A 14,248-nucleotide genomic window follows, 5' to 3' on the forward strand; every position below is an offset into this window, starting at 1 on the left:
TGTTATTTCAAACTCACTGTTTTGTGTGTCATGTAAATTTATTTCCTCAGGGGATATTACTGTTGGAGTACTATTTTTTGCAGGAGACATATTGTCTTGGTTTTTCCTTATTCTTTGTTTTTTTTGAGTATGTGCTTTTAGGATAAGATCTGGGAATTTGGAGTTCAGTTATTGGTAGTGTCTTTTGTATATCAGTTCCACCTTTCTCTTGTGGACCTTTGGATCTCTATTTGTTGTTACCACAACTTCACAGGTTTTAGATCAGGTGGAGAGTTCTTGTGTTTCAGGATTGGGGCCAGTCAGTGTTGATAGGCGAATTGAGTAACAGAAGCTGTCCTAGCTCAGCTAGGGCATGGTGCAGCTTCTGACCACAGGAATAAAAAGGCCTTGTAGAGCTACTTTTATTTCAGAGTATCAGAACTTTGTAGAAAGTGCACAAGGATCTAGCCAATATTCACATGCATTAGCTTGGGTTGACCTTTTTGGCAAGGAGGTGCAGAATTCTAGTGGGTCATCAGGTGGCTGTAGCCTGGGTTTGCAGCAGGGGTTGGAAAGGAAAACCGCTGAAACAATAAATCATAAGTTAAATGAAATACCAGACTTAACATGACAAGTATGTATTATTTCTCATATGTGAAATACTGATTTTAAAATGCCTTATGTGGATATATATATATACATATATATAATGTATTTATATACATAACTGCATCATGAAACTAAGTGGAAATAAGAGGGGAGGAGTAGATCTAAGGGTAGAGTGGTATTGAAAGGAGGGTAATTGTGCTGGAAAATTTTTATTTTCTATTTGACAGAACCTAGAGTCACCCTGGAAGAGGAAACTCAATTGAAAATTTTACTGCCCCTGTGACCATGTCTATGAGAGCTTGTCTAGACTGATGATTGATTTGACCAGGACCAGTCAAATTTAGGCAACATTTGCCCTAGGCAGTTGGGCCAAGCCTGTCAAAGAAAGCTAGCTGTGAGTGAGCCAGAGAACAAGCTAATAAGAGGATTTTTCCAGGGTTTCTACTTCAGTTCATGACAGAACTCCTCCGTTGACTTCTCTCAATCATGAAGTCTCTGACCTTGAAATATAAGTCAAAAAAACTCTTTGCTCCTTCAAGATTTTGGGTCACAATGTTTAATCATAGCAACAGAAAGCAAACAACAACAGAAGTGGAAGGGTAATGGAATACATTTCACATGAAAGCTGAAAGGAGATAGGCTGGGCAAAGGAGTAGAACAGGACAGAATGAAGCTAAAGGATGAGGGAGTGCAATGTGGAGGGATATGAGAAGAAAGAATAATGACGTCCTGTAATAAACTCAATGTTCAGTATACTAACTTAAAAATTAATTCAGAAAGTACATATTAATAAACACAAATATATCTGTTTATTAAATTAATATATCTGTTATTAAATATGACAAAAACAATGGAAAATGAATGTTTCATAGATAATTCATTGAAAAGAAATAATAATATGCATTAAATATTTATTTTAGAAAATACAAAAAACTTTAAAATATATACCTTGCTAAACTCTTACTTTACCCTAACTAAACTATTAAATTATATGAATTCTCTTCAACTCTATGACATTGCTATCAAAGATTGAACAAGAGTAATATTAATTACTAGTATTAATTATTAAATGAAAAATAAAAAAGGAAACCTCCAGAGCATTTTGTGTAGTAAAACTGCATAATTTCAATCATCTATAAAATTTATAAAAGCACATAAAATGCACAAAAAATTGCTTAACTGGGTAAATACAACTTTTTTTTTTCTGAGTGAATATATATAAGAATTGTCTTGCAGACTGAATTATAGTATTTTAACTTTATAATTTGAAATTTTGAATAAAATGAAAGCCAAGTTTTAAATATAGCCATGACCATTTCTTATATATGTCACAGTAATCTCTTAGATTATTGTGCCATTTGCATATCACATCACACACAATTTTTAATTTTTTTAAAAACTAAAGACATTTAAAATATTTTTGTTTTAAAAATGATTTATTTTTCTCTATTTTTATTGAATTTTTGTACATTTCATACAATATATCTTAATCACATTTAGACCTCCATCCATATTTGCCTCCATAGCCCTCTCCCACCAAGTTTCATGCATTCTATCCTATATGTTGAGGTCCATCAAGTCAAGTTTGTGTCCCTACATGTCCCTCAGTGTGAGTCCATCCACTGTAGCCTGGTCAACCTATCTGGAAAACCACTCCCTTAAAGAAAACCAACTCTTCTTCACCCAGCAGTGATAAATAGTTTCTCAGCTAAAGTTAGGGATTCTTACCCGTTTCCACAGTTCTATGCTGGGTTTTTGTCTGGTTTGACTTTACATGGGTCTTGTGTCTGCTGTCACCATTGACATAAGAGTATATAAGCAAGTTCCCAGCCACCAAGAAAACTCTCCTTGTGGTCATCCACTATTACTTCTTTATAGTTTTTCTGCCCCTTCTTCTACAATGGTCCCTAAGCCCTGGGTTGGGTGAGTTTTAATATAGGAGTCCTATCAAGGACACTCACTTTTATTCTCTACATTTTGGGGAGATGTGGCTTTCTGTATTAATCAGCATCTGTTGCTTGAGGAAACTTTGCTGGTGAGAGATGAGAGATACATTAATATTCTCTCTGTCCCTATTCCTCTCTATTCCATGACCTTTAGGTGTGCAGGTTGCTTTGCAGATGTGTCACTTAGTACTGGGCATCTCACAGACATATTCTCTGCATCTGACTGGTTCTGGAACTCTGTAATAGTCTCCATCTGTTGCAGAAAGAAGTTTTTTTTGGTGACTGGTAAGAGGTATACTTGTCTGTAATATATAAGGACACGTGTTTAGCATACAGTAAGAAATTACATTTTTCTAGGGATGTGACAGATGTAGGTTCTTCTCTAGGATCTATGATCCCTCCACCCTTGTGCATTTGGCTATGTTTATAGCACCACACATGGGTTCCCTCCCACTGAGCTGGCTTTAAATCTAATTAGAGAGCTGTTAATTTCCCAAACATAAAAGTAGAATTACTGTGCCCATAGAGATAGTTTGTCGTGCTGATCACTGTTGTGGTTAGTAAGCTTTAGACCATTGATTAATATTTCTCCCTTGGCAGCTTGCATAGAACCTTTTGATACTATGAGAGCTAGTCTTCATGGAGGACGCTTCAAGCTCAGTTCCAGCTTCAAGTTCTGGGAGGAAATTAAGGCCTCTGTTATTTTTGGAGTCTCTTAGGCTACCCTAACCAACAATTTGAAAGGAGGTTTCTCCTGTCTGTCACTGTGTTTCTTATTATATATTACGTTTATTTTTCAGTAAACTTTTCAACAAGACCACAAAGTAATTGGTTTCATTGTTGCATTTTAATGCATAATTTGCATAATTTTGGTCCTCTCTGCCTCTTCTCTCCCAACCCTGCCAATTAGAATGTACCCTTCCATCCACATTAGTACCATTTCCAATTTCATGTCACATAGATTCTGATACCACCTTCCATTTTCTAAAAATGAATTTTCCCTTTTCCTCTTCTCATAGTTCCCTTTGTACTTTCATGGCCTGCATTCACACAGATGTCTATCTATAGATAGATGATAGATAGATGATAGATAGATAGATCTGAGGCATGCCTTAAGAGAGAGCATGTGATTTTATCTTTATGAGTCTGATTTAGCACACAAAATATACTAATTTCCTTATCCACCTATTATCCTAAAAATTTAATTATTTGATTTTTCTGTTTGGCTAAATAAATTCCATATTGTGTATGCATCACACATTCATCTATTGATATACAATAAACTAGTGGATTTCCCTCTTATTGTGAATAGAGCATCAATAATGTACAAGTCCTTCTATTGTAGCATTTATTGTCCTTTGGGTGTATGCTTTGGGGTGATATGACTGAGTCACATGTTAGTTTTATTTTATTTTTCTTAGAAACAACCATGTACATTTCCATAGTGCATTCACCATGCTATATACTCACTTTCAGTATATAGGGTTCACTGATTTTTTTTTAATCTTTAAGTACTTCTATTAGTTATTCAGTCTTCTCTCTATTCAAGGGATGTGTTGATTGATAATACATAGTTACTTCCCTCAATAAAAGGTCCTTTGTTGAATAGTGCATTCCTAGATATAACCAATCACAAGGGAATTGACAATAAATGATCTCCCAAGTACAGAATAGTCCATGTGCTTATTGGGAAAATTAAGTTCGGCCTAAGGGAAATCCAGCTGATTGCATTAGCTGATGGATTTACAATGCTTTTACTTCCCTACATTGTTGAACTTTCCAGACAAATATAACAGCATTGTAGTGTCTGAGTTAACCTCTGTGTGCTTTCCTTGTTTCTTCATACTCATCTCTCAGGGATTTACAGTGGCCATAGAAGTAAAGTTGTTTAATTCTTGTGTGTTATTAAATCTTGATCTCCCACAGAACTTGGAAATGATTCATCATTTAATTCCCTGAGAATTAAAGAATTATCTTTATCTATGAGGGAAGGTTTTGAAGTCCACTTCCTAGCCATGTTTCTATTCTTATGGAGGCATAAAAGATATTACAAAGAAATCAATTTATTTTCTTATCAAAATATATTTATTGTATATAGTTAATATTTAGGAAGTCAGGCAATGCTATATTTTGGCACCTGAAAAATTTTCCATATGACTTTCTTTTTGTTTTTAGGAAAATTAATGTTAAAACATAAAATGAATATTTTGAAGTATTTTATTTATTTATATTTTACTTTATGTGTATAAGTGTATTGCCTGCTTGTATGTTAGTGCATCTGTGTCATACATTGCCCACAGTGGTCAGAAAAGGACATCAGATTCCTGGAATAAGACAATTATCTGCAGCCATTAGGTGCTGGGAACCAAATCTGGGTTCTCTACAAGAACAGCCCGTGCTCTTAACTGCTGAGTCATCTCTCTAACCCCCAAAATAAATATTTTAAAAGACCATTGTTAAGTAAATAGTAGGCACAAAAATTTTATAACTGCAGCAGTGTGTTACAGTGTGTTTCTCACCTCTAAATCGATGATTAATTTTTCTCTCCTTTATAACAAAGTTTATAAAAGCTAGCCCCACATTTTGTGATTGTCAATATGTGTTTCTACAATAATATATAAAAGAATATATGTAAAAATAAAAACTATCCTAATTTTTTTCACTGTAATTTTTATTTTCTCATCATTTTAAACAATAAGTTGTATAAATTATCAAATAGCATCAGAATTAACATTAAGTATTAGATGTTTGAGCCATAAAGCATACAATCTTGGAAAGTACAATTTAAAAATATTCAAATTACAGGTGGAATCATTACTGTAACAGAAATCTGTAAGCCAAAGTCATAATGCATATATAGAAATGTTTTTATGAGTAGAGATTTCATGCAAAATATTTTTGAAGTGTCTTTAAACATATATCTACACACATTTTTCCTTTTCTATATAGTATGCCCACATGGCTTCTGTTGAACTAGAATGAACAGATGTTGCAGTAATTTGTACAGGGAAAGAGAGTCGTTACAACATTTAATTGTAGATAGTGACATCAGTATTTAAAATTTGGAGTTCCGTTGCACTGTTAACTCTGATTTCTTTTTCACTAATATATTTTTATTAGAAGTGTAAATCAGTATGAACAACCATTCTGTGACTACAGAGCTTGTTCTTTTGGCCATATCAGACAACCCAGAGCTTCAGGGTGTATTTTTCACCTTTTTATCAATAACTTACATATTAAGTGTTGCTGGAAACCTAATCTTCATCATCCTCACCTTGCTACTCTCAGTTAAAGACTCCTATGTATTTCTTCTTCCAGAATTTCTCCTACTTAGAAATTATATTCACCTGTGTTTCCATCCCCAGGTTTGTGGGGTCAATAATTACTAAAGTCAAGACCATTTCCTATAACGATTGCTTGGCTCAGTTATTTTTCTTCATCTCTATGGGAGTGTCTGAATTCTTTCTTCTAACTGCTGTGTCTTAGGATCGCTATGTTGCCATCTGCAAGCCGCTGCATTACACCATCGTCACGAATCAGAAAGTCTGCTCCGTTCTTGTCCTCACCTCCTGGCTGGCAGGATTTCTGACTGTCTTCCTACCACTCTTGATGGTCCTCAAGCCAGACTTCTGTGCCTCCAAAGTCACTGATCACTTCTCCTGTGACTACTTCCCCATTTTGCAACTGTCATGTTCAGATACGTGGTTTTTAGAGACGATTTGTTTTATTTTGCTTTCATTACTTTGCTATTCACATTGGCATTAGTAATCCTGCCATTCATCTGTGACATCAGCACCATTCTGAGATTCCCATCTGCCAGTCAGAGGAAAAAGGCTTTCTCCACCTGTTCCTCTCACATGGTTGTCATCTCCATGTCTAATGGAAGTTTCATATTTATCTATGTGAAGCCTTCTGCAAGAGAAAGGATGTCACTGACCAAAGCAGTAGCTGCTCCCATGTTGAACACTTTTATTTATACGTTGAGGAACCAGCAAGAGAAATAAGCCTGCAAACATTTTGTTCATAAAGCAGTGTTTTACAGAAGCTAATAAAAGTATATATCATCACATATGCCATTATAACAATTAAATGCAGAAGAAATGAATTTTTTTAATCTTCTATTATTTTCTACTGACCACAGCTACATCTGTTTCTTTTTTAATGTATCCTGGGCTTCCCTGAATCTCTGTTCTTGAATTCCATCCTCCAGAGTAGCTGGAATCCCAGGTCTGAGCCCTAGCTCTCAGTGTATTTTACAATTCTGAAAAGAAATACAGTTGCTGTAGTATGCAAATCTTTTTTCTGGTTATTTTTTAATAATAATAAAAATATTTTCTACTCTGCTATAGGAATAAACATTGTTTAAATAAATATAATTTTCTAAAGTCTGTATTTTATACTATTAATATGAAAATATATGATATATATTAAATATCTAAAATATGTGTTATTGTTTTTGCCATGACCTTATATGTCTAACTCTTCACATTCATACAATGGACTTATAAATACTGTGAAGTTCATATTTTCTATTTCCTAGGTGTGATTCAATCATGTGTGATACCCAGTTTTACAAGTCTACAATGTATTGTACCTTAGTTCCAGGGATCAAACTCAAGTTATCAGGCTTCTACAGCTAATAATTGCACCCTCTTCCTTGCCTATTTATCTGTATTTTATTTATTAATTATTTTACTATTTGATAATTTCATGTATGTATATAATTCATTCTGTTTAGTCTCTTCCCTCACTCTTTTCTCTCTCAATCCTAGCCTTATCAACATGCCCTCAATCGTACAAGCCCTTTGCAAAATTTGTAACTTCTGGTTTTGTTTAATGACCCATTTAGTTTTATCACATTGATCTGGTTGACCACTGGACTGTTACTGTCCTTTGGAGATTGGTTGGCTCACTAGTGGGTGCAAAAACAAAGGCAGTGATTTAATCCTGTCCTTGAATCTATCAGGTAAAAATATTTCAACAGCGAGTGTGACAGATGCCCGAGCCCACTCTTCAACCATGTCTGATTGTTGATGAGCTAATTTGTGCATATGGAAGACATGCATCTGCAACTTTTGTGAGTTCATGATTGTAATGTCTGTATCTCACTTAGAACATGACATTTCACAACCAGCTCTTAATTCCCTCAGTCACATCTTTGAGATATTCCTTGATAGTTAGAGGGAATAGTACAACTGTCTTGTTCAGGGATGAGCACTCATCCATCACTTATTCTTATTACCTTATTGAGCTGTGTGCTTCTATGTTCACCATGTTTCACTGGAAAAGGAATCTTCTATGATTAATGCTATGAGTAGTTTGTCTCTGGGTATGAACATAAAGAGTAAAGGTAGCTTTACATTATGTCAATTTAGCAAAGCAACTATGTTCAGTTCTCCTGTAGGTTCAAGAATTTCCCTGTCATTGGTCTATGGCCAGGCACATAGTAACCAGTCATTCATTCCTTCCTGCGGATTAGGTCTCAAATCCAAGCAGAAAGCAGTTGGTTATCCTCGTTAACAGTAATGCCGCTATTGCACAAGTGAACATATTTTGTCTTGTAAGTTGGTATAGAGGAGTGTAGGATTCACAGGCAGGTACTCCAGTACTTCACAAGCAGGTACTCTCCAGTACTCTTAAAGCTAACCTGCATAGGCAAAGCTTTCAGCTCAGTCCCAGCTTGATTTCTATATATCAAGAATCCAAGGTTTCAGCAGTAAGATCTTGAAAAATAATTCTGGTAGGCAACCAAAAGGAGTGACAAAACCATATTATTTGGAGGACTTTGTGCCCTTCCTTACCAAAAACTTAAGAGTGTCTTTCTCCTGGCACAGGAGTCTATTTGGGGGACATCTTTTTCCACCCATGCAAGGTATCATTCAACATACTTTTATAGGAATTATGTTTAATATAATTTTTGTTGCAAGAGAGTATGTTTCCATATGGTATTTTTTTCTGTTTTTATTTTATTTTTAGTATTGTATTATATTTTAAAATTTATATAGTTATGAATTTTTATGTATTTCAGACACAATATTTTAATACCCTTTATACTCCCTTCCTCATTGGCCCCTTCTAATAGCCCACACCACTGGATTTTATGCATTCTGTTATTTATGTTAAGGCCTATTGAGTCAACTTAATGTCCCCAGATGTTTCTCGGTGCAAGTTCATCCACTGGGGTCTACTCAGCCTATCTAGAGTCACTCTTTTAAAGAAGATCAGTTCTTCCTCACCCAGCAGTAATCAGATGCCCAATAGCTCTTCACTTAAGATTAGAGCTTGCTGCCAATGTTCACAGTTCCATGCTGGGTTTTTGTCTGCTTGAGTTTACACGGGTCTTATGTATGCTGTCTCCATTGTTATAAGTTCATATGCAAGGACCCAGGAGCCTGTAAGAATCTATTTCCATATAGGCATACCTCTTCCCCTGGCTCTTACAGTCTTTTGGCCCTCTCTTCTGCAATGGCCCTGAGCACTGGGTGTGTGAGACTTAACATAGGAGTCCTGTTCAAGGACCCACTCTGCAGACTCTTTTTCTCTACACTTTGGCCATTTGTGGAACTTTGTTTTCATTGCCGTCTGTTGCATGGGGGAGCTTCATTAATGACAGTCAAGACACACCATTAGTATTTTCTCTACCTATTGTTCCACTACCTTCTGTGACACTTAGGTATAGAGGATCCATTGTAGATGTGTCACTTAGGGTTGGACATTTCATAGACACTTATTCTGTGCGTGTGACCAATTTTGGAACTCTGTAATGTCTCCATCTGTTGCAAAAGAAGTTTCTTTGATTAGTGGTGATTGGCGTATTCCTCTGTAAATATAAGGATCCATATTTAGCACATAGTAAGAAATTACATTTGTCTAGGGATGTGACAGCATTGCGGTTTTCTTTAAGACCTGTAGGCTAGACAGATGGGTCAGTGGTTAAGGGCACTGGCTTCTCCTGCAGAGAACCTGGGTTCAATTCCCAGCACCCACATGGCAGCTAACAACTGTCCATAACTCCAGTTCCAGGGGATCTGACATCCTCTTCTGACCTCCTCAAGCAGTCCATGACATGGGTGCACTTACACACATGCACTCATACACATAAAATAAAATACATTCATACATATAAAATAATAAAAATTTTGCCAGGTGTGGTGGCGCATGCCTTTAATCCCTGCAATTGGGAAGCAGAGGCAGGTGGATCTCTGTGAGTTTGAGGCAGCCTGGTCTACATAGTGAATTCCAGGTCAGCTGGGGATACAGGGAGATCCTGTCTCAACAAAATACTTGCAAGCTGTATACAGACACACATCAAGAAGATCATCCACAATGATCAAGTAGGTTTTATCCCAGAGATGCAGGGATGGTTCAATATATTCAGGTCAATAAACATCATTATTCATATAAATGGACTCAAAGGCAAAAACCACATTATCATCTCAATAGATGCAGAAAAGGCTTTTGACTCAAGAAAATTAAAGCTGTATATGACAAACCCATAGCCAACATCAACCTAAATGGAAAAAACCTGGAAGCATCCCCAATAAAATCAGCGACCAGACAGGGTTGTCCACTATCTCCACTCCTTTTCAATATAGTGCTTGAAAACCTTGCTAGAGTAATACAAAATGAGAAGGAAATTAAAGGAGTACCAATTGGAAAGAAGAGGTAAAATTATCCCTATTTTCAGATGACACTATATTATACATATGAGGTCTCCAAAATTCCACTAGAAAACAGAATTGATTAATGCTTTCAGTAAAGTAGCAGCATACAAAATTACAACTTAAAAAATTAGTAGCCTTTCTATATACCAATAGCAAACAAACAGAAAAATCACTAGAGAAAACCCTCCCATTCTCAACAGCCTCAAAAAAATTTAGGAATAAATCTAACCAAAGACATTAAAGATCTCTACAATGAAAATTTCAAAACTTTAAAGAAAGAGATAGAGGAAGACACTAGGAGATGGAAAGACCTACCATGCTCATGGATTGGTAGAATCAATATTGTGAAAATGACAATCTTACCAAAAGCAATTTATGCATTCAATGCAATCTCAATCAAAATATCCCTGATATTCTTCACAGAGCTTGACAAAATAATCCTAAAATTCATATGGAATCACAAAAGAATTCATATAGACAAATCAATCTTGGGCAAAAAGAACAATGCTGGGGGGATCACCATACTAGAGCTCAAATTTATTACAGAGCTATGTTCAGAAAACAGCATGGTACTGGCACAAAAATAGACACATAGATCAAGGGAACACAATAGAGGAGCCAAACATGAATTCATATAATTTAAGCCACCTGATAATTGACAAAAGTGCTAATAGCACACAATGGATGACAGATAGCATCTTCAACAAATAGTGCTGGCAAAACTGGATCTTCACCTGTAAAAATATGAAACTTGACCCTTATCCTTAACCCAGCACAAAAGTTGACTCCAAATGGATCCAAGACCTCAATATAAAACATGAAACTCAGAAAATGTTAGAAGACAACATAGGCAGCACCCTCCAAGATATAGGCATAGGAAAGGGCTCTTTAATCCAGATACCAGCTGCTCAGACACTAAGGTCAAAAATCAGTAAGTGGGACCTCATTAAATTACAAAGTTTCTGTAAAGCCAAAGAAACAACTAAGGAAGGAAAGAGGAAACCCACTGAGTGGGAGAAAATGGTCACTAGATACATATCCAACAGAGGATGAACATCCAGAATATACAAAGAGCTCAAAAAGGAAGGAATAAGAAGATTAAATGACCCCCAAAAAATGATGGGCAATAGACCTAAACAGAGAGTTCTCAAGTGAAGAAATAAAAATGGCTAAGAGCCATTAAAAAGTGCTCAACATCCTTAGTAACTACAGAAATGCAATTCAAAACCACTTTCAATTTCATAGTACCCCAGTCAGATTGGCCAAGACGAAGAAAGACTCCAACTGCTGGAGAGGATGTGGAGGAAGAGGAACACTCATTCACTGCAGGTGGGAATGCAAACCCGTGCAACCACTATGGAAATCAGTGTGGAGAACCCTCAAAAAACTAAAGATGAACCTACCATATGATCCAGTGATACCATTCCTTGATGTACACCCTAAGGACTCATCATAATATAGAGGTACCTGTACATCCATGTTTGTTGCTGCTCTCTTCACACTACCTAAGAAATGGAAACAACCTAAATGTCTCTCAACTGACAAATGTTTATTAAAAATATGGTACATCTACTCAGTGGAGTTCTACTCAGTAGCAAGAAAAGATGAAATTATGAAATTTTCAGCTAAATATGTGGAGCTAGTGTGTGTTATATTAAGTGAAGTAACACAAATGCAGAAAAGCAAATGATGTGTGTTTCCTCAGTTGTGGATTGTAGCACCAGTCCCTTACTTGTGAGTATATAAAGTCTGAAGTAACACCAGGACCCAGGTAAAGGGAAAGGATACATGGAGGTAAAGGTGAAAGGGAGAGAGTAGGGAACAGATGCTGCCTGAGGGAGGTGGAAAAATTGTGAGTAATTGGCAGGAAGGAGAGGAGGGAAGGACATGCAAGGGACCATGGTTATGGGGGGATAGAAAGATGGTGGGAGTACGGAGATATTGGGGGAGGGTGGGAATAATGGGGGCACAGTGCCTAGCAAGGAAGGGGGGAGTGAGGCCAGATGGGAGAGAAAAGAGTAGAGATGAGTGAATCTCGGGGCACTAGAAAACCTAGATGGAAGAGTGATGCCCTAGAAACCTGTGAGAAATGCACGTAGACTGTCTGAACATTAATGCATACCTATACATAGAAGCTGTTTGGAAGGGAACACAGTGCGAGATAGAAGAGACTTCCCTTAGAGCAAATAACATGCTGTACAGCACTCATCAAAGAAACATCATCCTTTTGCAACAGATGGAGGCTACAGCAGAGTTGCACATCTGGTCAGGCACAGAGAACATACACCTGGGAGATGCCCAGTACTAAGTGACACATCTGCAGTCGAATTCCTAGAACCAAGGCTCATGGAACTTAGCAGAATAAGGGGTAGGGGGGAGGGCTAATGCATCCCTCAACTCTCACCAGTGAGGCTTCCATGTACATCAGAGTGCCTTACACATAGAAGGTCTCAACCGGCCAAGTTTCTGAGAATGAGACTGTAGAGGTAGGATAGGACTCCTATATGGAACCTCACCCACCCACAGCTCAGGGACCATTGAGGAAGAGGAGGCAGAAAGATGTTAAGAGCCAGGGCTGGTTCATGACTGTATGAGGTGGAGGCTTCCAGGCCAATGGAGGCCTGCTCATGTGCACCTGCATCAGCAGCGGCATTGAACGTGGGACCTATGTCAATTCAATTAAACAAAGGCCCAATAGGAGGTGAGAAATAGGAGGCGGGTTGCTGCTGGGTGAGGGAGTGTTTGACTTACATACGACCACTCGATGGGCTGACTAGACTCCAGTGGACACATTTACACTGAAGGACATTTGGGTACAAACACCTGAATGAATAGGACTCAGCACGTATGGCAGAGTGCATAGGGTTCAGTGAGGGGGGGGCATGGGTGGGGGGGTGGATGTGAGTGGGAAATATTGTAAAATATTTTAAATGCTTAATAAAAATTTTAAGTAAAATTTTAAAAATGCCTATTAAAAAAAAAGACCTCTCCAGTCCAGTCATGTGTATTTGGCTATGTTTCCAGTACCCATGTACCCACATGAGTTCCATGAGTTCCATCCAGCTGAGTGAGCTTTAAGTTCAATTAGGACGATGTTGATTACCTCAAAGATAAAAATGCCTCTACAGACCCAATATAGTTTGCTATGCTTGTCATTGTTTTGATTACTAGGCCTTACAGCTGGGATTGGACCATCAATTGATGTTTTCCCTTAACACCTTGCAGTGTGTTCTCCAAAACTTTGAGAGCTAGCCTTCATGAAGGTATGTGAAAAATTACACATACAGTATCTCTCCATGAGTCCATGTGTATAGCTGAAGGCTATATAGCAAGAAGCCGTGCCAGACAAGGGAAGCCTCCCTTTGAGTTATTAACCAGGGTGGTGCAGGAGACTCCCAAAATTATACAAGCTATTGCCACAGACCTTGATTGCCTCCAAGAACTTGAAGTTAAGACCCTATTGCTGAAGGCAGGACACACTTCAGACTCAGACTTGGAGCAATGGAGCTGGAACTGACATGGAAGCCTTCTCCCTGAATACTATGAACTTTACTAACCCCTATTCTGGTTTATTACCCTACACAATTCTGCTTAAACTTTCTGTCCCTAGTATTCCTAAAAATGAGTATTTAATTACCCACCATTACTATTATTTAAATTAGAAATCTGATAATATTCTAAATAATACTGACTCTTCTACAGAGCACTTACTCCTATCATCTTTTGGAGCATGTGTATTCTATACGGTACCTCATCTACTGTTCATAACTACATGGAAAAATTAGGCTATCTCCTCTTTATGAATAAATTGATGCTCAATAAAGTTGAGTTAAATTACTAAGGTCACTGAGCAATAGTGGAATAGTATGGAAACCTGACTTGTAATGCATGTAAACAAACAGGTAAAACCCCTAACCTTGCTCTATTTTAAGGTTTTTGAATAGGATTTGCTACATATCAGTACAATGTTATTGGAACTTTAAAGATAAACCTACATGGACACAACTATATATAACTGTGTCCTTCTCAAGGAAGTTACTCCTAATATTA

The 14,248-nt window shown here is 37.1% G+C and overlaps 1 pseudogene; it reads left to right on the forward strand.

The window, feature by feature from the left end:
* The first annotated feature begins 5,668 nt into the window (after positions 1-5,668).
* Positions 5,669-6,583, forward strand: LOC103739535 (annotated as a pseudogene).
* Positions 6,584-14,248: the final 7,665 nt, after the last annotated feature.

This window comes from Nannospalax galili, unplaced genomic scaffold (genome assembly GCF_000622305.1).
Source record: "Nannospalax galili isolate Female #2095 unplaced genomic scaffold, S.galili_v1.0 scaffold1241, whole genome shotgun sequence".
NCBI lineage: Eukaryota > Metazoa > Chordata > Mammalia > Rodentia > Spalacidae > Nannospalax > Nannospalax galili.